Source organism: Furipterus horrens, unplaced genomic scaffold (genome assembly GCF_987537825.1).
Source record: "Furipterus horrens unplaced genomic scaffold, mFurHor1.1.pri manual_scaffold_5, whole genome shotgun sequence".
NCBI classification, from domain to species: Eukaryota; Metazoa; Chordata; class Mammalia; order Chiroptera; family Furipteridae; genus Furipterus; species Furipterus horrens.
The window spans coordinates 50,264,978-50,290,711 of record NW_028327175.1 but is presented as its reverse complement, the minus strand read 5'-3'; the positions used below and the strand labels follow the sequence as shown (position 1 = coordinate 50,290,711).

Below are 25,734 nucleotides of genomic sequence, written 5' to 3'. Positions count from 1 at the left end.
GAGGGCAACTAAAGGGTGTAATTAATTGCATTATCTAGATATTGATGATGGAATTCATCACAAATATACTGTACTGGACCAGAGCACTTAGAAAACAATTTCTTCTTAGTTATATGTTTTTGTCTTTTATTTATGTTTTACATTGTGCTGAATGTAGTTACTATGATGAAAGAGATCGATGAAAAGAGGGATAGAGTTTAGGGCACCAAATTGTCAACAAATTTACTATATAAAAATAGGATGTGGAGTCAGAAGGAAGTAGGACAACAACCTTCAAAACAATATTATGACATTTAATCTATAATGTAGAGGGGAATGAGAAAACCAGCAAGAAGATAGGACTTGAGACATTAGATTCTCCAAAATCTTAAGATAAGCAATTTGAAATGGTGCTTTTTGAATCATCATTGAGACGCACAATTTGCCTTCTAGAGAAAATAATTTCTTTATTTAGTGGGGTTTGACTACTTCCAACATTGAATTATTTCTAATAACCCTCCTAAGACAAAAGTCATTGTAAGTTGACTTCTATTTATAATGGCACTTTCACGTGAATACTCATGTATTTATATTATGAACATGAGTATTTATACTCTGTGTTTGACTTAGAAAGACTGTAACTCAAATTTTAAAAAATTTAAAAATGCCATTTTATTTTGAGTAAGCTAAGATTTGCTTTGTAATCTGACCAACTAATAAACAATTATGAGCACACATTTGGAACATCTTGCTTTTGGGAACTTCAAAGAGGGTGGCAAGCTGTCTGGCAGTAATTACAAGTGTCATTACCCTTGTATTATTCATTATAAATCCAATAGGATAAGGGTGGTATCGGCAGTAACCCATGAACTTGGATCAGAACCCTTAAGATGGGAATGACAGCAGTGGGCAATCAGCTTTCCTGCTTTTTTGGAAAGTATGTAGCATTTCTAAAAGAAACATGTTATTTACATATATAAATATTGAAAGACTGGCTTAGGCTAAAAATATGCAAGGTAATGTTGCAGGACTGGATAGTAAAAGAATAAGCTCATATTTCCAGACAGAAAATTTCTTTTTATCATGTCTATTTAAGATGAAAGTCAATTTTTTATTCAAATAAAACAGAAGAGCTCCCTGATCCAGTCCTAGATGGGATTAAACTGAAGTAGCTGAATGTAGGGTCTGCTGGGCTGGTGGGGCACTGAGTCTGGAGTGAGGGAGTTTGATTGGGCTAGTACTGCACGGAAGAGACAACCCTAGTTCAGGGAGAGAGACTTTCTGCTTTCCTTGACCTGGGATCCTCCCAGTTCTCCAAGTAAAGGCAGCTTCCTGATCCATGTCCCAAACCATAGCTGAAGAAAAACCACAGATCAAATTGTGTTGTAAAGGCTGGTAGTGATGGGACCAAGATTGGGAACTGCCCCATCTCCCAGAGACTGCTCATTGTGCCCTGGCTCAAGGAAGTCTCTTTCAACGTTACCACCATTGACAAAAAGAGGCAAACTGACAGTATGGAATCTGTACCCAGGAGGGAGGCTCCCATTTCTGCTGCATGGCACTGAAGTGCACAGACGCCAAGACTGAGGACTTTCTGGAGGCAGTGCTGTGCTCTCCCAGGAACCCCAGGCTGGCATCTCTGAACCTGAATCCAAGACAGCTGGCCTGGACATAGAGGTCTGTCCAGAAGGTATCCAGCCATGTCTTATGAAAAATAAAGACATTTATTAAAGAAGATACAAGACACAAGAAACATTGTATATAGGACAATGATGTCTCAGTCCCATTCGAAGTAGGCACCTTGGGGCCTCACAACAGTTCTCCCAATTGCCATCAGCTGCCCCATTGTATTTTCCTGAATCTCATCAACAGTCTGAAACCTCTTCCCTTTCAAAGGTGATTTTAGTTTTGGGGAAAGCTGGAAGATGCAGGGCACCAAATCTGGGCTGTGGGGTGGGCTGAGTCACCTGAGTGCTTTGATGTTTTGCAAAAAACTCTGCACAAGATGTGATGCATGAGCAGGCATGTTGTCATGATGAAACTGCCAATTACTAGTTGCCCAAGGCTGTGGCCTCCTGAATCATCTGAATAGTTTCTGCAGAGGAATGTCCAAGCTTAACACAAAATTTGATGCAAGTTAGTTGCTCTACTCGTTCAGTCATTTTTAATGCCATGGCCACACAGTACACATGCTCACTCAACAGTGTCTACTGCCCCCACTGACAAGTACAGTGAAGTTGTCATTGGTCACACATGCCCATTTCAGTCCACTCTCCTTGGCTGCCAGGTTACATAATGTCACGCAAACCATTCTTGTTATATTAACAATGGCTGGACTTTTTCCGGACAGACCTCATATTTGCCAAATTTTATGCCTACATCAAGAATTCAAACCAAGCACTCAATGATAATCTGGAGAAGGGTCTCCTGAAAGCCCTGAAAGTTTTCGACAATTACTTGACATCCCCCCTCCCAGAAGAAGCAGGTGAGACCAGTGCTGAGAAGTGAGGGTATCTCTCAGAGGAAGCTTCTGGAAGGCAATGAGCTCACTCTGGCTGACTGCAGCCTTTTGCCAAATCTCCACATAGTACAGAAGAAGTGTAAGAAGTGCCACGGATTTTCCACCCCTGAGATGTTCCAGAAGTGCACAGGTGCTTGTACAATGCCTATGCACAAGAGAGCTCACCTCCACTTGTCTCGATAATGAAGAGATCAAGCTGGTCTATTAGAAAGTGGCCAAGGCCCTCACAGAAGCTCCTCCTGGGGCTCCTTCATCCCCCTCCATTTTTCTCCACAAAGGCCCCTGGTGATTTCCACTTAGCTGCCCAATGGACACAACTCCAAAATGTCTAGTGGTAAGTGAATTCTGGAGCATGTCTGCAGGACTGCCTGGGCCATAAGAAGAAGGAGTGGGAGATATGTGTGAGATTTTTATTGTGGGGTGGGGTGGGGTGGGTAGGACAATGTATTTCAGTAATAAAATACAGAATAAAAAAAAGAGAATTAAGAAACATAATTCAGAAGGGACTTGACAAAAAATATTTGTCCAAGAAATAACAAATGTATGTTATAGCCAAGTGCAAATCTCAATTTATAATATTACTTTAAGCAAATTATACTTTGACATGTTGCTACACTTTAGAGATTGTATAGTTATAAGTATGAAATTTGAAAATCATTTTGACATATTCCATTTTGTGTAACATTTGGAAAAGTATGCTGAGCAAAGCAGGGTATTTATTATTTATAAAACAAGGCAAAGAAATTGAATTTAAAATCTTCTTCTGGTAGATTAGTTGAAGAAACAAAGCTTTCCTCTAGACTGAGAAGCTGGTGCTGGTCTTTTGCCTGTGGTAAAGCCCATGGTAAGGGCAAGGTGCCCAATTTGGAAATGTAAACAAAGAGTGTCTCTCTTCTCTGCCGGGAAAGGAAGTACAAAAATGATTGAGGTAGTTTGAGTTTATGCCTCCTATTTGAAAAAGTTCTTGTGTAGGTATTTCTCTTTGCTTCTAAACTTTCTATTGTGAAATAATCCAGCCAGATGGTTATCTGAGGAAATACGTTTTTTTAAAAAATTCAGGGAGAGCTTATGAACAACTATATGCCAACAAATTAGACAATCTGGAAGAAATGGTTAAATTCCTAGAAACATACAATATTCCAAATCTGAATCAAGAAGAAAATCTGAACAGACTGATTACAACTAATGAAATCAAAGCAGGGAAAAAAAAAAACAAAACAGCCTCCCAGGAAACAAGAAACAGAAATTCTGTACTGTATGGCTTCACAAATGAATTTAATCTAAAATTCAATGAACTAAAACCTATTCTTCTTAAACTATTCCAAAAAATTTAAGAGGAGGGAAACCCCCAAGCTCATTATACAGGATTATCCTACTTCCAAAACCATATAAAGACACTACAAAAAAAAGTATAGGCCAATATCCATGATGAACATAGATGCTAAAATCCTCAACAAAATATTAGCAAACTGAATTCAGCAATAATTAAATAGATCGTATACCATGATCAAGTGGGATTTATTCCTGGGATGCAAGGTTGGTAAAATATCTGCAAATCAATTAATATGACACATTCATATAAATAAAATGAAGAATAAAAATTATATGATCATATCAATAAATGCAGAAAAGAATTTGACAAAATCTAACACCTATTTATGATAAAAACTCTCATCAAAATAGGAATAGAAGCAACATACTTCAACGTAATAAAGGCCATATATGACAAACCCACAGCTAATATCATACTCACCAGGGAGCAACTAAAAGTATTTCCCTCAAAATCAGGAACAAGACACGGATATCCACTTTCATTCAATGCAGTACTAGAAGTCCTAACCATAGCATTCAGATAAGAAGAAGAAATAAAAGGCATCCAAATTGGAAAGGAAGAAGTAAAACTGTCATTATTTACAGATGACATGATATACCATGCTCCTGGATAGGAAGAATTGACATCATTAACATGCCCATACTCTCCAAAGCAATTTATAGATTCAATGCAATTCCTAGGAAAATACCAATGATAGATTTCACAGGACTAGAACAAATAATCCAAAAATTTATGTGGGATTACAAAAGATCCCAAATAGCCATAGCAATGTTAAGAAAGAAGAACAAAGTTGTAAGTATCATGATGCCTAACACCAAATAATACTACAAGGCCATAGTAATAAAAATAGCATGGTATTGCATAAAAATAGAAATATAGATTAATGGAATAGAATAGAGAGCCCAGAAAAAAACTCATGTCTATGTTTTACAAAGAAGGCAAGAAGATACTATGAAGTAAAGACAGTTTATTCAATAAATGGTGTTGAGAAAATTGGACAGATAACATGCAAAAAAAGAAAAAAATGAAACTAGACCACATTCTTACACCATATACAAGAATAAACTAAAAGTGGATTAAAGACTTAAATGTAAGACTCAGAACTATAAAACTCCTAGAAGTAAAATCTCTGGTATTTCTCAGAGCAATATTTTTCCTGATATATCTTCTCAGGCAAGAGAAACAAAAGAAAAATATATACAAATGGACTACTTCAAACTAAAGCTTTACATAGCAAAGTTAACCATCAACAAAACGAAGACAGCTTACTGAATGGGAGATGATATTCACCAATGATACATCTGATAAGGGGTTAATATCCAAAATTTATGAAAAACTCATTCTACCCAACACCAAAACAAAGCAACAAAAACTCCCACAATCCAATTAAAAAATGGGCAAAGTACCTTACTAGACAGTTCTCCCAAGAGGACACATACAGGTGACCAAAACACATACAAGAAGATGTTCAACATCTTTAATCATCAGAAAAAATGCAAATTAAAACCACAATGGGATAACACTTCACACCTGTCACAGTGGCTATCATCAGTAAATAAACAAACAACAAGTGTTGGTGATGATGTGGAGAAAAGGGAACCTTCGTGCACTGTTGATGGGAATTCAGAGTGCCTTATGACACAGTGATTCCACTTCTGGCATATATCCGAAGAAACCCAAAACACTAATTTGAAAGAACATATGTACTCCTATGTTCATTACATAGTTATTCACAATAGCCAAGATATGGAAGCAACCCAAGTGCCCATCAACAGACAAGTGGATAAAAATTAGTTTTACATACATACAATGGAATATCACTTGGCCATAAAAAAGAATGAAATCTTACCATTTACAGCAGCATGGACTGACCTGAGGGTATTATGCTAAGTGAAATAGGTCAGTCAGAGAAATACTGTATTATCGCATGTGTAAGTGGAATCTAAAAAACAAAACAAATAAAACAAAATAGAAACAGATTCATAGATATAGAGAAGAGACTGATGGTTGCCAGAGGAGAGGGGGTGTTGGGAGACTGGGTGACAATAGTAAAGGGATCAAGAAGTACAAGTTGGTATTTTCAAAATATTCCCGAAGATGTAAAGCACAGCATAGGGAATATAGGCAATAATATTGTAATAATTATGTATGGTGTCAGGTAGGTGCTGGAAATACCAGGAGGAACACTTTGTAAATATATGATTGTCTAACCACTATACTATACACCTGAAATGAATACAAAATAATACTGCATGTAAACTGTAATTGAATAATAAATCTAAAAAATAAACAACAACTAAAAAATAAATGCAGGGAGGGCTGCTTCATGACAAGTATGGTATAGAAGTCTTCGTATTACTGGGTTGAGTCTGTGAATTATGGCTGCAGAAGGTGAAGTCAGTGGCCTGCCTGCTGAGATCCCAGCAGTAGTGAAGGGAAATCTCACCAGTGCCATTTGGGGACAAAACTGCCTCATTACCATGGTGGCCTTGTCCTGTTTACTCCTTTTCTCACCCTACCCCACCAGTCAGCCCAGCTTGGAAGCTGCTTATGGCCCTCTGAGGAAAGAGAAGTTTTCTCCTCTGCTCACTTTACTACAGTGGTATAAATTCCTCCTAGGAATCAACCCTTGCAAAGAGCAGGAACCTCTATACCAAATGCTCCTGCAACTCCACAGATCAAATCATCGACAGAATCCAGTCTCCTGGCAGTGAGTCAGGCATGAATGAAAGGACTTAGAACTGGAAGGGGCTTTAAAGAATCTAACCTTTTAAATTTACATGTGAAAATTTGAGACCATGTGAGAGTCACAGAGCTAATTAGTGCTGGAGAAATGGGACAAGAACCCGAGTGTCTTGAGCAGAATTCTTATAAATGGAAGAGCACATCCTCATCTCAGATCTGTGGGTGCTGCTTCCAGGCCAGCGCTCATTCCAATGTGTAGTTACTAAGCGATGTTGGTAGGAAACATAATTTTAGATGGGGTGATTTAGGGCTTTATATTTAAAGAAATGGATCGTGAGTCTGTTATGTGCAAATGAGTGCCAAACAATTCTCTTCACACTGTTTTAGAAAACAATCATAAGCCCCACAGCTTTTCCTTATTGGAATGTGTCCTTAACTGAACTCCCAAGATTAAACACTTCACCTTTGATCCCTTCAAATATTTTTTACACGGAGGAAGCTAAATTTGAAATCCTGAATTCTCTGGCCCATATTTAGAGATGATTCCCTTTGTAGTAGATATTTTTTATCTGGGCCTTAAAACCAGACAGTGGGATATCCATTTAATGGGAAGACCTAAATTTTGTCCCTTCTAGGCATCTTGCCCAAATTGCAAAGTAGAAATCCTTGCAACACTTTTTTCTCTTGGCCTGTTATGTCTTGTGTAGTCACAGTAAATTTACCCAAAGCAAAGAATATTCAGGGAGCAGAAACAGACAGACAAAAATATTTTGTTACTAGCATCCTGAAAGCAAAATGCATTGCTTTGGTCCCACTCGTGAAAAATACATTGAGGAAAAGAATGCCGACATTGCCCCTAAGAGTTTTAAAAAAGGTGTCTTTTTAAAAAAACACTTATTTATTTATTTATTTATTTTCAGAGAAAGGGGATGGGAGGGAGAAAGAAAGAGAGGGGAACATCAATGTGTGGCTGCCTCTTGTGCACGTCCAACTTGGGACCTGGTCCACAACCTGGGCATGTGCTCTGGCTGGGAATTGAACTGGTGACTCTTTGGTTTGCAGGCCAGAACTCAATCCACTGAGCCACACCAATCAGGACTAAAACAGGTGACTTTTAAAAACAGACTCTAGAACTTTTTTCCATGTTCCTTTAAAAAAATTTATTTATTTATTTTGTTTTGTTTATTTATTTATTTTTAGAGAGAGGGGAAAGGAGAAAGAGAGAGAGAAAAACATCACTGTGTGGTTGCCTCTCACTCGCGCCCCCAACTGGGGACCTGACGTACAACCTAGTCATGTGCCCTGACTGGGAATTGAACCAGCCACACTTGGCTCGCAGGCCGACGCTCAATCCACTGAGCCACAGCAGCCAGGGCTTCATGTTCTTTTATTCTAGGAAATGCTTTATTCTCCTTCTGATTTGTAGCTGTCATAAAAACTTATTCTTGGGAAAGGATTTAATGTTGATTATTTATATTTTTGTTCATATATTAATTTACTTTGTAAATATTTCTCGAACAAGTACTATGTATCAGACAGTATGCTAGGTGCTTGGATACAATAGGGAGAAAAAATTAGACAAATTCATGCCCTCTATGACTTAGATTAGTGAGGTAATTAGTATAAATAACACAAATAAATGTGCAATAACAACTTGCGCATTGTAAAGGAGATGTACAAAATGCCAGGAGACAAAAGGATTTGACCTGGTCATAAAAACCAAGGAAAGCTTCCCTGTAAATGATGCTTGAGCAGAAATGTGGAAGAGTTGAAGTTATCAAGAAGGGAAGAATGATTCAAGTCAAGAAAACCATATATGCAAAAACTCTGTAATAATGGAGAGTCAAGGAATATAATATGTATTAAAATTTTGACTTCTGGTGAGGATGGAGGCATTAGGTAGACACACTTCACCTCCTTGCACAACCATAAGAAGGATCACAGCTAACCTCAAAACAAAAAAAAACATCCAGAAGTGCCAGCAAATTGAACTGTATGGAAGTCTGACAACCAAGGATTTAAAGAATTCATATTCATCCAGACAGGTAGGAGAAGGCGGAGTCAGAGAGGTGAGGTGGAGAGGACACAGTGTGGTGGTGGCAAGGCAGTGGAATGGGTGGTTCTACATTCATGTGTAGTGGAAAAAAATCCAGGGGATACCTTGTGAGCAAGCGATCCCATCCCCAGGCCAGACAGTACAGTCCAGGTTTCCAGTGCCAGGAAAAATAAAGCCTCATAACAGCTGGCTGTAAGAACAAATGGGGTTTGGGGCAGTGAAAGAAACTGCCAGTTTCTCAGGAGAGTTTGTTTACAGGGACCACATGGGCTGGGAACATACACAAACCCACTCACTCTGGGAACCACCACCAGGGTAGCAGCTGGAGGGATGCCAGTCACATATGGGAAATGGGCAAAGGGACTGGAAACAGGGAGAGTGCCAGGCAAGCCTCCAGAAGCCAGGCAGCAGTGGCATTTTCCCTCTCTAACTCCTTCCCCGTCACAAACTGAGCAACAAAATGGCAAAATGCATTGCTCCACCCCATACAACTAAACAGGTGCGTTAAGTCAGGGACTCAAAGTAGCTCCACCTAGTACACGGAAACAAATAAGGAGAGGCTGCCAAATTGAAGAGACAAAGTAATATGGCTCAAATGAAGGACCAGAACAGAACCCTAGAAAAAGAGCTAAGTGCAGTGGAAATAGCCAGCCTATCAGATGCAGAGTTCAAAACACTGGTAATCAGAATGCTCAGAGAGCTCATTGAATACGGCAAAAGCATAAGGGAAGAAATGAAGACTACACTAAGTGAAATAAAGAAAAATCCACAGGAGACAAAGAGTGAAGTGAAGGAAGCTGGGATTTAAATCAATGATTTGGAACATAAGGAAGAAATAAGCATTCAACCAGAACAAAATGAAGAAACAAGAATTCAAAAACAGTGAGGAAGTTTAGAAGATTCTGGGACATCTCCAAAAGTTCCAACTTTCAAGTCATAGGAATGTCAGAAGGAGAATGGGGATGACTGAGAGACTGAAAACTTACTTGAAAAAAAAAAAATGAAGGAAAACTTCCCTAATTTGGTGAAGGAAATAAACATACAAGTCCAGGAAGCACAGAGAGTCTCAAATAACATGGACCAAAACAGGACTACACCAAGACAGCGTAATTAAAATGCCAAAGGTAAAAGATAAAGAGGGAATCTTAAAAGCAGCAAGAGAAAAGCAGATAATTAGCTACAAAGGAGTTCCCATGAAACTGTCAGCTGATTTCTCAAAAGAAACTTTGCAGGCAAGAATGGACTGGCAAGAAGTATTCAAAGTGATGAAAAGCAAGGACCTACAGCCTAGATTACTGTATCCAGCAAAGCTATTATTTAGAATTGAAGTGCAGATAAAGTGCTTCCCAGACAAGATAAAGCTAAAAGAGTTCATCATCACCAAACCCTTATTATATGAAATGTTAAAGGGACTTATTTAAGAAAAAGGAGATCAAAACTATGAACATTAAAGTGACAACAAACTCACAACTATCAACAAGTGAATCTAAAAACCCAAAAACAAACTAAACAAACAACTAGAACAGGAACAAAATCATAGGTATGGAGATCATATGGAGGGTTATCAGCTGGGAGGGTGAAGGGGGAGAATAGGGGAAAAGGTACAGGGATTAAGAAGCATAATTTGTGGTACAAAATAGACACGGGGATGTTAAGAATAGTATAAGAAATGGAGAAGCCAAAGAACTTATATGCAGGATCCATGGACATGAATTGGTGGTGGTGGGGACTGCTGGAGGGTATGGGGATACAGGGCAGAGTGAGGCAAAGGGGGCAAAATTTGGGACAATTGTAATAGCATAATCAATAAAATATACTTAAAATATGTATTAAAATTTTTGCTTTTTCTGTAATATAGTGAATAGGTTTGGGATTAGAAGAATACAGGTAGACTGGTTAGGTGTTACTAAAATAGACAAAGCTTGGCTTTAAAAGGTGGAGAAGTTACAGGGAAAAGGACAGTTTGACCATGGAGGTGAGGGAGAGGGCATGTCATGGATGACTTCTGGCTTTCAGGCTTGTTTAATGGGATGGCTAGTTCATTGAGATAGAAGAGTATGGAAGGAAATCAGGTTAGGAGTATTGGTGCATGTGGGTAGTGGTAAGGGCACAGGTTCATTAAGGTTGGGCACTTCAGAGAATCCCAAGAGGATAAGGTAAGTTGCCAGTTGTATAATTAAGTTTGAAGTCTGAGAAGACAGAGATTTGGGCTGGAGATTTTTTTTTTTAATCCTCATTCGAGAACATTTTGTCATTGCCGAGAGAGAAAAAGAGGAGAAGAGAGAGAGAGAGAAAGAGAGAGAGAGAGAGAGAAAGAGAGAGAGAGAGGAGAACTTTGATGTGAGAGAGAAACATTGATTGGTTACCTCCAGTAGGTGCCTGTAACCTGGGTATGTGCCCTGACAGGGGATTGAACTGGCAAACTTTCAGTTTATGGGAAGATGTTTCAACCAACTTAGCCACACCAGACAGAGCTGGGCTGGAGATATATTTTATACATTTGTGAGTCATTTCTGTATGCTTAGTAATGAAGAAATTGAATAGAGATGAGATCACCTGGGAAGAGAATATTTTAGAGTGAATTAGAATAAATGCTTTGCTTTCCCCTGGGATGTGCCTTTTAAGCATTGTCTAGGTACTGAATAAATAGCTTTGATTCCTACTCAAGGTCTTTTAGGTTTTATAGCAGGTGGAAAACTCATAAGTTAGGCAGAAATGTCCTTAAAATTATGCCAAAGGGTGGAGTCTGCTGGACTTGTTGAAAAGTTAACCAAAAAAATATGAACAGTATTTTTTTAATCTTTCGGAAAAATTAAGTTTTAGCTATCTGCTTGGGAGGCAGATAGTGTATATGGAGAAAATGACAGGTAGAATGCAGAGGTTTACATGGTGAATTAAATACTGTGTTGGCAAAAACAAAACAAAACATTAAAATGATCAAAGGTGTCCTTTTTAATCTAAAGTAATTTGAAGATGTGTTTTGTGTGAAGAATAAATTAATCTCAAACATCTTTACTGGCTCTTAGTGAGTTAAAAGTGTTTCATTCTTTGTCTGTGCATTCACTTTCCTTCACAATGTAACCTGTAATAGCCACCACAGAAAGGAGAGTTTTGGCTCTTTCCTAGTATTCTTGCTCTTTCCTTATCTGCCAATGAGTGGTTGAATATTCCTTCCCTGATTTGTCGATTTTGAATTGAGAAATTATCCTTCCAGATACAACAAATATTTATTGATTATTTACTATCTGATAAGCATTGTGTTGAATGTTTTTATCTTTGTTATCTTATTTAAGAACAAACAGGTATTTATTAGATGTCCACTATAGTACTAAGCACTGTGAAGAATACAAATAGGTAGGATCAAGAGTTTTATCCTCAGGGTGCTTATGGTCTGGTTGGAATGAGAAACAAGAAGCCAAGAAACAATTAAGACCCGTGTAAGTGCTATATAGATTAGAAGAGTTCCAATTAGCTGCCTGGAGAAGGTAGGAGTTGATTTGGGCTTTGAAGGAGGGAGCAGGTTTGGAGAAGCAGAACTGGGGTAGGGAGGAGACATCCGAGAGGAAGAACAGTATGAGAGGATACCACGGTTGGTAAAGCCCAAGACAGAGATGAGCCTGTCTGCCAGCTGTGGTCCCCCCAACAGAGCACCTTCCTTCATGATCTTGATAATAAAGCTAATACTTACTGCCTGGAACTTAATATAAATGTAATATAGTATTTTTGTAGAATCCATCGTCGTCGTCGTCGGCAGCCGTCCGTCTCGAGAGACGATGGCGTAGCTTCTTGAGAGTCTATCTGCACCGCCGAGAATGGCTGTGCAGTCCGATTCGGGAGTGACAATCCCTGCCGCACTTGGTACAGGTGAAGGCAGATGGCCGTTGTTGCTGCTGTTGACGCTGCTTCCGCCTCGATCTTTTCTGGACCGCCTCCTCGTTGCGCGCAGCCTCTGCACGTGACGTACCTTGCCTGACCGGGAGCCTCCAGGCTAGGCGGTCGTCTGCTTGAACTTCCCATGTGTTGAGATTGATGGAGCATTGTGTCATGTCCTTTTTGCAGATGTCTTTGAACCGCAGTTTTGGACGCCCTGTCATCCTCTTGCCTTCTGCTAGCTCGCCGTAGAGGAGGTCTTTGGGGATACGGCCTGCATCCATTCTTTTGACATGGCTGAGCCACCTGAGGCGTCTCTCGCTAAGAACTGCATGCAAACTGCTCATATTGGCTTGCTTCAGCACCTCGGTGTTGGGGACCTTATCCTGCCAGGCGACATGCAGGACGCGTCGCAGGCACCTCATGTGGAAGCTGTTGAGTTTCCTTTCGTGCCTTGCATAGGTGGTCCACGTCTCGCTGCCATAGAGGAGAGTGCTGAGTACGCAGGCTTGGTAGATGCGCAGTCTGGTTTTCTCAGTGAGGCTGGAATTGTTCCACGCTCGCCGGTTCAGTCTGGCCATAACTGTGGCTGCCCTGGCGATTCTCCGGTTGACCTCCAAGTCGACTGACAGAGAGCTCGAGATGGTGGACCCGAGGTAAGTGAAGTCGTTGACAACCTCCAGGGTGTATCCGTCGATGGTGATGCATGGGGGAGTCCCCGTGCCTTGAGCCATAACATTCATCTTCGTCAGGCTGATGGCTAGTCCGAACTCCTTGCATGCGTGGGAAAGGCAAGTGACTAGCTGCTGGAGTCCCTCTTCGGAGTGTGATGTCAAAGCTGCGTCGTCGGCGAAGAGCATCTCACGGATGAGCACCTCTTTGACTTTGGTCTTGGCTCGTAGAGGGGCCAGGTTGTAGAGCTTGCCATCGGATCTGGTGTGAATGAAGACACCCTCGTTGCAGTCCTTAAAGGCGTATTGGAGGAGCATGGAGAAGAAGATTCCGAACAGCGTAGGCGCGAGGACGCAGCCCTGCTTTACTCCGCTGCTGACTGGGAAGGCCTCAGAGGTTGCGCCGTTGTAGGACACCGTGCTGTGCATGTTGTCGTGAAAGGACATGACCACAGCAAGCAGATGTGGTGGACAGCCAATCTTCCGTAGCAAGCTGAAGAGTCCGCTTCGACTGACCAGATCAAACGCCTTTGTGAGGTCAATAAAGGCGAGGTAGAGTGGTTTATGCTGCTCGTGACACTTCTCCTGCAGCTGGCGTAGGGAGAAGATCATGTCCACTGTTGATCGGCCAGCTCTGAAGCCACACTGGGACTCTGGGTAGACGCGGGAAGCAAGGGTCTGCAGGCGGGCAAGAGCGACCCGGGCGAATACTTTGCCGACGACGCTGAGGAGAGAGATGCCCCGGTAGTTGTTGCAGTCACTGCGGTCTCCTTTGTTCTTGTACATGGTGATAATGTTGGCGTCTCTCATATCCTGGGGGATGTAACCCTCCTTCCAGCAGCGACAGAGTAGATGGTGGAGCGGCTGTAGCAGGACTGGTTTCCCGCTCTTTAGGATTTCTGGAGGGATTCCGTCGCTTCCTGGTGCTTTCCCGCAAGCAAGGCGGTCGATGGCTTTGCCGAGCTCTGCCGCAGTAGGTGGGGTGTCTAGCTCCTCCATGACTGGTAGGTCTGGGATGGCTTTAAGAGCAGTGTCTGTTACGGTGTTCTTCGTTGCGTACAGCTCGAGGTAGTGCTCGGTCCACCGCCGCATTTGCTGTTCCTGGTCAGTGATGACCTCACCTGTCTTGGACTTAAGGGGGGCGATCTTGGAGGGGATTGGGCCTGTTGCCTTCTTGATACCCTCATACATTCCTCGTGCATTGCCTATATCGGCGGCTTCCTGAATGCTTCTGCACAGGTTTAGCCAATAGGTGTTGGCACAGTGGCGGGCGGTCTTCTGGACTTTGTTCCTGGCAGCCCGTAGAGCTTGAAGTGTACTGGGAGTGGGCGTGACCTTGTAAGCCAGTAGGGCCTTCCTCTTAGCCTCGATCACGGGTTCCATTTCTTCCCAGTGAGCCTCGTACCAGTCAGCGTTCTTCCGCTCTTTCTTCCCGTAAGCAATAATGGCGGAGTTGTATATGGCATCGCGGAGACGTGGCCAATTGGATTCGATAATGTCATCTGCCGCCATTCCCTCGCCGAGTGCATCTTCCATCTTGTTGATGAATTGCTGGGTCTTAACTGGGTTGCTGGCACAACTGGTGTTGATGCGTGGGCGACCCTTCATCTTGGAGTGGTGCAACCTCTTCGGCGTTATGCGCACCTTGCTTACCACGAGGGCATGGTCCGTGTCGCAGTCTGCACTGTGGTAGCTGCGGGTGAGGAGGGTGCTGCCAATATCCATTCTTCTGGTGATGACGAGGTCAAGCTGGTGCCAATGGCGGGAGCGGGGGTGCCTCCATGACACCTGGTGGATCTCTTTGCACTTGAAGAATGTGTTTGTCACGCACAGGCCGTGGTGACACAAGAGCTCAAGCAGTCGCTGACCATTCTCATTGATCTTTCCTCTCCCAAAATTTCCGAGGCAGGTGGGCCAGGCCATGTGGTCGGCTCCTACTCTTGCGTTGAAGTCTCCAAGGAGATAGAGAGCGTTACTTCTGGGAATCTTGGATAACGCTTCGTCCAGTGCATGGTAGAACTGTTCTTTCTCTTCGGTGGTGGCGCAGAGGGTTGGGGCATACGCGCTAAGAATGCTGACTGGGCCGAAAGTTGTTGACAATCGGAGGGTAAGTAATCTCTCTGTGCCTCCTGTGGGTGGCTCTATGGAGTTAACAAGCGTGTTCTTCACAGCGAACCCAACACCGTGCTGTCTTGGTTGGTCCGGAGACTTCCCTTGCCAGTAGAAGGTGTAGTTGGTTTCTCTGATAGTTCCGTTGTCAGCCAACCGGGTCTCCTGTAGAGCCGCAGTGTCGATGTTTAGTCGTGCCAGTTCCCTATCGATGACAGCGGTTTTCCTGGCACCCTTGATCCACGGAAGGTCTGCAGTAAGTCCGGGGCACATGGTCCTGATGTTCCAGCTAGCGAGGCGAAGAGCCGGAGGCTTCTTTCTTGTTGTTTGCTTGGAATTAACTGGTGCGGGTGTTTTGTGGCCCACTTTTCGAGAGGCGCCTCTCTGATCCCCACGCACCCAGTGGGGCAGGCGAGCCATGGCGAGACGGTAGCTGTCCAGTGAGGTGCGACGACCTCTCCCACCGTCAGAGGAGACCCCTGGCGCTCGTTTCCTTCGCCAATCGGATGAGCTTATAACCGGTATCTGTCTCCTCCCGTGTTGAGTCGACATCTTGCGATGATGCTGGAGTGTCCTCTCAAGTGAAACTGAAGCTACAGAGCCTGGGCAGGGTGATATGGAGGGTCTGCTGTTGCCCATGCAGCAGACACCCCCTCTCTTCGCAGCTGAAGGGTCCAAGGGAAAGACAAAGTCAATACAGCTTGGCTTCAGGTGCGCCGCAGGAGTTGCCGGTGTTGACTACAACGTCAAACCGCCTTAGGGACTCCGGCTCCGGATTTTCTGTCGGGGTTTACTCCCTTAGCCTTTCCCCTGAAGAGGTATGCCGCAAGGCAGCGGAGGTTTTTTGGAGTCAGAGTTTTCCTTCTCTGATTTTAGAGATGTCCTTCCTCTTTCCTCCTTTACAGTCTTGAGGGCAGCATTTACAAGCTAAAATAGAAAACTGGCAGTGTAACCTTCTAAGCAGATACTACCAATACCCTGCTTGGGTATACTCACCCAACAATAAACATCTCTTAAATGTCCTCCAAGTGCCATGCCTCGAATTAGTAAATGACAGTGCAATGGCAGCCAAACATTTGGATCAGTTTCACTAAGTAAACCACCAACACAAGTAGGTTTTTAAAACAATAGAATAGTGTTTCATTTTATTAAAAATAATAACTATTTTTAAGCAACTTACCAGCAACACTGAATAAAAACCTGGCTGTGTTTCCCACTGTTTCAACAGGCCACCAGTCAGGATACTGCTGTGTTAAAGCCAGCTGAGGAGTGTATGTAAGAACATGAGCTTATTAGCTCCGCAAGCAGTGTACTTAGGGGAGATCATACAGAGAGAACATACAAAGGGTCCATAGGCATATGAAAAGATGCTCAACATCACTAACCATCAGAGAGATGTAAATTAAAACCACAATGAGATACCACCTCACACCAGTCAGAATGGCCATCATTAATAAGTCAACAAATAACAAATGCTAGTGAGGATGATGAGAAAAGGGAAGCCTAGTGCACTGTTGGTGGAAATACAGACTGGTGCAGCCACAATGGAAAACAGTATGGAATTTCTTCATGGACAATAGGGCTGGGATTGACTATGGGAGTGGGGAGGGACTAGGACAGTAGAGAGCAATGGGGGTAAAGTTGGAAAACTATAATAGATCAACAATAAAAAAAGGAATTTAAAAATACTAAAAATGGAACTGCCTTTTTGCCTTGTGATTCCACTGCTGAGATTATACCCGAAGAATTCTGAAACACCAATGCAAAAGAACCTATGCACTCCTATGTTCATAGCAGCATTATTTAAAATAACCAAGTACTGGAAACAGCCTAAGTGTCAATCAGTGGATGAGTGAATCAAAAAGCTGTGATACATTTACACAATGGAATACTATGCAGCAGAAAAAAAAACTTCTACCTTAGGCAATAGCAAGGATGGAACTGGGAGTATTATTCTAGGTGAAATAGGCCAGTTGGTGAAAGACAAATACTACATAATCTCACCTATGACAGGAACCTAATGTACAAACAAACAAATGAACAAAATAGAACCAGAGGCATGGAAACAAGGAAGAGACTGACAGTATCCAGAGGAAAAGTGGAAGTGGGGAATAAGGGAAAGGCTCTAGTCAAGAAACATATATAATGATTCATGGATATGGACAACAGGGTGCGGTTTGACTATGGGATTGGGGGAGAGGTAGGTTGGGCAGTGGAGAGCAATGGTGTAAAAATTGGGACAACTGTGATAGAAAAACAATTAAAAAGAATAAATTAAGGACTTCCAGCCAACATTGAGGTGTAGACAGATAGGCTGCATCTTCCTCTACAAATAAAAAGGAATACAACTACCTCAAAACTAGAGGCAACCAGAAGTTCCAGAAAATCAATCTGCATGGAAGTCCCACAAATAAAGATATAAAGAAGAAATACTCATCCAGACAGGTAGGAGGGGCGGAGCTGGGGTGGAGAGGATGTGGTGTAGAATAATTTGGGAAAATACAACTGAGTATAAAAAGACAACTTAAATTACCCCTAATCCCACTATTATTATTAACATTTTGGCATATATGCGCTGGAAAATCTTGTGTGCACACAGATGGATAGACTGACACACAAAATCAACCAACAGTTCCCTGGAAACAGAGTTTTCTATGATAGTACTATATTGTTATATTCATCCAATAGAATGCTGTAAATAAAAACATTGATGGATTTATGATGTATAAAGTACTTTCACACAATGAAATACTAAGAAACTGTTTTAAAAAGATGAAAGGTAGATGTATAAAATTGATTTTGTGCATCGGTTTGTCCATGTATAAAATCTACATCTACCTTTCATCTTTTCTTAAAAATTTTTATTTATTTGTTTTTTAGAGAGAGGGGAAGAGAGGGAGAAAAAGAGGGAGAGAAACATCCATGAGAGAAAGAAACATTGATTGGTTGCCTCTTGCACCTCAACCAAAGACCAAACTGATAACTCAGGCATGGGCCCTGACTGGAAATCAAACTGGAGACCCTTCACTTTGCAGGGGGGTGCCCAACCAATTGAGGCACACCAGACATAACTACCTTTCTTCTTCTTTAAACAATACATCTACCTTTATTCTTTTTAAAACAATACCTCTATGTTTCATCGATAATCTCATTATATATTATTAGGTGAAAAAAGCATGTTCCAAACATTATGGAGGTATAATCCATTTATTGGCATTATTTAAAATTTTAAACAACGTAACAGAAAAATCAACATGGATATTCTCATTTAAAAATTATGATTTAAACATTTTTCCCATTATTAAATATTCTTTAAGCATAAATTCTATTGGTTACATAATATGTCATCATATAAGTATGCAATAATCTATTTAATCATTCCTTTGTTGGTCCAGTTTTTTCATTATTACAAAAATTAATCGTTCTCTCTCTCTCTCTCACATACACACACAGACTTTTAAAATATAGATTCCTAGAATAGAACTTTTGAGTCAAGGGAAATAAACGTGTTTGAGATCCTTGCCAAATTGTTTTCCAGAGAGGCTGTCATGATTTTTCATTTCTACTAAAAGTGTACAAAAATATAGGTCTTATTATATTTAAAATACTTTAAAATTTCTTTTCAAAGTTAATAGAAAAATAATATTTTATTGTTATTTTTATTTGCATCATTTGCATTACTAATATTCAAGATCTTTTATAAGCCACATATACATATTTTTTAATTTTTTATTAAATTTTTGGGTGTTATTGGTGAATCGGATCATATAGATTTCAAGGATATGCTTCTATGATACAAGATCTGTATATTGCACTGTGTGCCCACCACACACAATCAAACCATCTTCTGTCACCATATATTAGGCCCCTGCCACCCTCCACCCACTTCCCTCTGGTAACCATCACATTACTGTCTGTGTTACTTTTTTATTTGAATAATTTAATTTTAACACATATATTTTTATATTACTTAAAAATTAATAGACAATTATTTTTGAACAGTTTTACATTTACAGAAAAACTGAGCAAAAAGTACAAAGATTTCCCCCATACCAACTCTATTTACTCTCCTCTTGGTTTTTTTTTTATTATTAACATCTTGCATTAGTACGGTACATTTGTTTTAATTGATGAACTAATATATTTACATTATTATTAACTAAAGTCTGTAGTGGTTCACTCTGTTGTACATTCTGTGAGTTTTGACAAATGTATGACATGAATTCACCATTACAATGTCATACAAAGTAGTTTCACTGCCCTAAAAAATTCTCTGGGTTTATCTACTTATTCCTCTTTCCCCCATAACCTCTGGCAACCACTGATTTTTTAAATATTGTTTTTCTAGTTTTGTCTTTTCCATGATGTCACATAGTTAGAATCAAACTATAGTCTTTTCAGACTGGCTTCTTTAAGTTAACAATATGCATTTAAGGTTCCTCCATGTTTTTTGTGGCTTGAGAGCTTATTTGCTTTTATGGCTGAATAATATTCAATCATATGGATGAATTACACTATGGTTTGTTTACTCACCTATTGAAGAACATCTTGGTTGTTTCCAAGTTCTGGGATATAAATGAACTTGCTGTAAGCATTTGTGTGTAGGTTTTTGTGTGGACATCGTCGGCAGCCGTCCGTCTCGAGAGACGATGGTGTAGCTTCTTAAGAGTCTATCTGCACCGCCGAGAATGGCTGTGCAGTCCAACTCGGGAGTGACACGGCATCTGTCTCCTCCCGTGTTGAATCAATATCTTGTGATGATGCTGGAGTGTCCTCTCCAGTGAAGCTGAAGCTACAGAGCCTGGGCAGGGTGATATGGAGGGTCTGCTGTTGCCCATGCAGCAGACACCCCCTCTCTTCGCAGCTGAAGGGTCCAAGGGAAAGACGGAGTCAATACAGCTTGGCTTCAGGTGCGCCGCAGGAGTTGCCGGTGTTGACTACAACGTCAAACCGCCTTAGGGACTCCGGCTCCGGATTTTCTGTCGGGGTTTACTCCCTTAGCCTTTCCCCTGAAGAGGTATGCCGCAAGGCAGCGGAGGTTTTTTGGAGTCAGAGTTTTCCTTCTCTGATTTTAGAGATGTCCTTCCTCTTTCCTCCTTTACAGTCTTGAGGGCAGCATTTACAAGCTAAAATAGAAAACTGGCAGTGTAACCTTCTAAGCAGATACTACCAATACCCTGCTTGGGTATACTCACCCAACAATAAACATCTCTTAAATGTCCTCCAAGTGCCATGCCTCGAATTAGTAAATGACAGTGCAATGGCAGCCAAACATTTGGATCAGTTTCACTAAGTAAACCACCAACACAAGTAGGTTTTTAAAACAATAGAATAGTGTTTCATTTTATTAAAAATAATAACTATTTTTAAGCAACTTACCAGCAACACTGAATAAAAACCTGGCTGTGTTTCCCACTGTTTCAACAGGCCACCAGTCAGGATACTGCTGTGTTAAAGCCAGCTGAGGAGTGTATGTAAGAACATGAGCTTATTAGCTCCGCAAGCAGTGTACTTAGGGGAGATCATACAGAGAGAACATACAAAGGGTCCATAGGCATATGAAAAGATGCTCAACATCACTAACCATCAGAGAGATGTAAATTAAAACCACAATGAGATACCACCTCACACCAGTCAGAATGGCCATCATTAATAAGTCAACAAATAACAAATGCTAGTGAGGATGATGAGAAAAGGGAAGCCTAGTGCACTGTTGGTGGAAATACAGACTGGTGCAGCCACAATGGAAAACAGTATGGAATTTCTTCATGGACAATAGGGCTGGGATTGACTATGGGAGTGGGGAGGGACTAGGACAGTAGAGAGCAATGGGGGTAAAGTTGGAAAACTATAATAGATCAACAATAAAAAAAGGAATTTAAAAATACTAAAAATGGAACTGCCTTTTTGCCTTGTGATTCCACTGCTGAGATTATACCCGAAGAATTCTGAAACACCAATGCAAAAGAACCTATGCACTCCTATGTTCATAGCAGCATTATTTAAAATAACCAAGTACTGGAAACAGCCTAAGTGTCAATCAGTGGATGAGTGAATCAAAAAGCTGTGATACATTTACACAATGGAATACTATGCAGCAGAAAAAAAAACTTCTACCTTAGGCAATAGCAAGGATGGAACTGGGAGTATTATTCTAGGTGAAATAGGCCAGTTGGTGAAAGACAAATACTACATAATCTCACCTATGACAGGAACCTAATGTACAAACAAACAAATGAACAAAATAGAACCAGAGGCATGGAAACAAGGAAGAGACTGACAGTATCCAGAGGAAAAGTGGAAGTGGGGAATAAGGGAAAGGCTCTAGTCAAGAAACATATATAATGATTCATGGATATGGACAACAGGGTGCGGTTTGACTATGGGATTGGGGGAGAGGTAGGTTGGGCAGTGGAGAGCAATGGTGTAAAAATTGGGACAACTGTGATAGAAAAACAATTAAAAAGAATAAATTAAGGACTTCCAGCCAACATTGAGGTGTAGACAGATAGGCTGCATCTTCCTCTACAAATAAAAAGGAATACAACTACCTCAAAACTAGAGGCAACCAGAAGTTCCAGAAAATCAATCTGCATGGAAGTCCCACAAATAAAGATATAAAGAAGAAATACTCATCCAGACAGGTAGGAGGGGCGGAGCTGGGGTGGAGAGGATGTGGTGTAGAATAATTTGGGAAAATACAACTGAGTATAAAAAGACAACTTAAATTACCCCTAATCCCACTATTATTATTAACATTTTGGCATATATGCGCTGGAAAATCTTGTGTGCACACAGATGGATAGACTGACACACAAAATCAACCAACAGTTCCCTGGAAACAGAGTTTTCTATGATAGTACTATATTGTTATATTCATCCAATAGAATGCTGTAAATAAAAACATTGATGGATTTATGATGTATAAAGTACTTTCACACAATGAAATACTAAGAAACTGTTTTAAAAAGATGAAAGGTAGATGTATAAAATTGATTTTGTGCATCGGTTTGTCCATGTATAAAATCTACATCTACCTTTCATCTTTTCTTAAAAATTTTTATTTATTTGTTTTTTAGAGAGAGGGGAAGAGAGGGAGAAAAAGAGGGAGAGAAACATCCATGAGAGAAAGAAACATTGATTGGTTGCCTCTTGCACCTCAACCAAAGACCAAACTGATAACTCAGGCATGGGCCCTGACTGGAAATCAAACTGGAGACCCTTCACTTTGCAGGGGGGTGCCCAACCAATTGAGGCACACCAGACATAACTACCTTTCTTCTTCTTTAAACAATACATCTACCTTTATTCTTTTTAAAACAATACCTCTATGTTTCATCGATAATCTCATTATATATTATTAGGTGAAAAAAGCATGTTCCAAACATTATGGAGGTATAATCCATTTATTGGCATTATTTAAAATTTTAAACAACGTAACAGAAAAATCAACATGGATATTCTCATTTAAAAATTATGATTTAAACATTTTTCCCATTATTAAATATTCTTTAAGCATAAATTCTATTGGTTACATAATATGTCATCATATAAGTATGCAATAATCTATTTAATCATTCCTTTGTTGGTCCAGTTTTTTCATTATTACAAAAATTAATCGTTCTCTCTCTCTCTCTCACATACACACACAGACTTTTAAAATATAGATTCCTAGAATAGAACTTTTGAGTCAAGGGAAATAAACGTGTTTGAGATCCTTGCCAAATTGTTTTCCAGAGAGGCTGTCATGATTTTTCATTTCTACTAAAAGTGTACAAAAATATAGGTCTTATTATATTTAAAATACTTTAAAATTTCTTTTCAAAGTTAATAGAAAAATAATATTTTATTGTTATTTTTATTTGCATCATTTGCATTACTAATATTCAAGATCTTTTATAAGCCACATATACATATTTTTTAATTTTTTATTAAATTTTTGGGTGTTATTGGTGAATCGGATCATATAGATTTCAAGGATATGCTTCTATGATACAAGATCTGTATATTGCACTGTGTGCCCACCACACACAATCAAACCATCTTCTGTCACCATATATTAGGCCCCTGCCACCCTCCACCCACTTCCCTCTGGTAACCATCACATTACTGTCTGTGTTACTTTTTTATTTGAATAATTTAATTTTAACACATATATTTTTATATTACTTAAAAATTAATAGACAATTATTTTTGAACAGTTTTACATTTACAGAAAAACTGAGCAAAAAGTACAAAGATTTCCCCCATACCAACTCTATTTACTCTCCTCTTGGTTTTTTTTTTTATTATTAACATCTTGCATTAGTACGGTACATTTGTTTTAATTGATGAACTAATATATTTACATTATTATTAACTAAAGTCTGTAGTGGTTCACTCTGTTGTACATTCTGTGAGTTTTGACAAATGTATGACATGAATTCACCATTACAATGTCATACAAAGTAGTTTCACTGCCCTAAAAAATTCTCTGGGTTTATCTACTTATTCCTCTTTCCCCCATAACCTCTGGCAACCACTGATTTTTTAAATATTGTTTTTCTAGTTTTGTCTTTTCCATGATGTCACATAGTTAGAATCAAACTATAGTCTTTTCAGACTGGCTTCTTTAAGTTAACAATATGCATTTAAGGTTCCTCCATGTTTTTTGTGGCTTGAGAGCTTATTTGCTTTTATGGCTGAATAATATTCAATCATATGGATGAATTACACTATGGTTTGTTTACTCACCTATTGAAGAACATCTTGGTTGTTTCCAAGTTCTGGGATATAAATGAACTTGCTGTAAGCATTTGTGTGTAGGTTTTTGTGTGGACATCGTCGGCAGCCGTCCGTCTCGAGAGACGATGGTGTAGCTTCTTAAGAGTCTATCTGCACCGCCGAGAATGGCTGTGCAGTCCAACTCGGGAGTGACACGGCATCTGTCTCCTCCCGTGTTGAATCAATATCTTGTGATGATGCTGGAGTGTCCTCTCCAGTGAAGCTGAAGCTACAGAGCCTGGGCAGGGTGATATGGAGGGTCTGCTGTTGCCCATGCAGCAGACACCCCCTCTCTTCGCAGCTGAAGGGTCCAAGGGAAAGACGGAGTCAATACAGCTTGGCTTCAGGTGCGCCGCAGGAGTTGCCGGTGTTGACTACAACGTCAAACCGCCTTAGGGACTCCGGCTCCGGATTTTCTGTCGGGGTTTACTCCCTTAGCCTTTCCCCTGAAGAGGTATGCCGCAAGGCAGCGGAGGTTTTTTGGAGTCAGAGTTTTCCTTCTCTGATGTGCCCTGACTGGAAGATCGAACCAGCGACACTTAGCTCGCAGGCCGACGCTCAATCCACTGAGCCAAACCAGCCAGGGCTGTGTGTGGACATAATTTTCAACTAATTTAGCTAAATACTAAGGAGCATGCATGATAAAGAGTAAGCTTAGTTCTGTAAGAAACTGCTTACCTGTCTTCCAAAGTGGCTGTACCATTTTGCATTCCCAAAAGCAATGAATGAACATTGTTGCTTGTAATAGTTGTAAAAAAATCTATTAACAGCAACACCAAGAAGAAAATCTTTGCAGAAGCTATTTGTGAAGAAGAACCATTTATTTGTCATATATGAAGCAAAGCTTTCTTCCACCATCTTACTGATTGTTTTTTAACACTCTTTTTCAGTAGAGTTTCACTTCACTGTGAAGGATTTGCCTGTAGTTAAATTCCTCTAGAGTTCTATTTTTTTTTTAATGTTGGATGCCTTGACTTCTTGATTGTAATAGTAATTAAGAATTACTTTCTGAGTCTTAATAAGTCCATATGCTGTACTCAACAACACCACATAGAACACAAGTCAACATTTAGCTTTGTTTGTTACACTACAGTGAATCTTTCAGCAGTCAATTTTGCATGTAGGTAGGATTAACTTTGGTGTGTAAAACAACCACAAAATCTTTGATGTACTCAGCTGAGCTATTTTTAGGTTCATGCAAAACATTTTGTTAAATAATGTAATTTTCAGATTACTTATCTAAATCTTCAAAAGAAAGACAATGAGACCTTTAATATTGTTAGTGCAGGATTCACGTGTCCCTTCCTTGCACCTGTACCTAGGAGCTCCCAGGACTATATCACAGAAATGAATTCATTTAATCATAGACTAATGAGCTAAAGGGATTCTCACAGTGCTCTTAAGTTCAGTCATAAGCCTGACCCAGTTTAAGTAACATCCAACATAGGATGCTTTCTCTAATCTTCTAAAATTCCAGATATTCTATTCTGCTGAAGCAGAAAGGGTCCCAAGTGTTTCTTTTTTTGATACGTTCTTCCTTAGTCTAAACCAAACTTCTCTATCTGCAGTTAAAAAATAATTTCTTTGTGTTCTTTTGTTTCAAAAACATCCATGAAAATTTCTCTTGAAAGTTGCTGAGAGAGTAGATCTTAAATATTCTCACCAACATCAACAAAAAAAAAGATAATTATGTTAATTAATCTTATTGTGGTAATATTGTGGTAAACATTTTGCAGTATATACAGGG

General features: G+C 40.2%; 1 pseudogene; it reads left to right on the top strand.

The window, feature by feature from the left end:
* The first annotated feature begins 1,318 nt into the window (after positions 1-1,318).
* Positions 1,319-2,789, top strand: LOC150008587 (chloride intracellular channel protein 1 pseudogene; annotated as a pseudogene).
* The last annotated feature ends 22,945 nt before the right edge of the window (positions 2,790-25,734 follow it).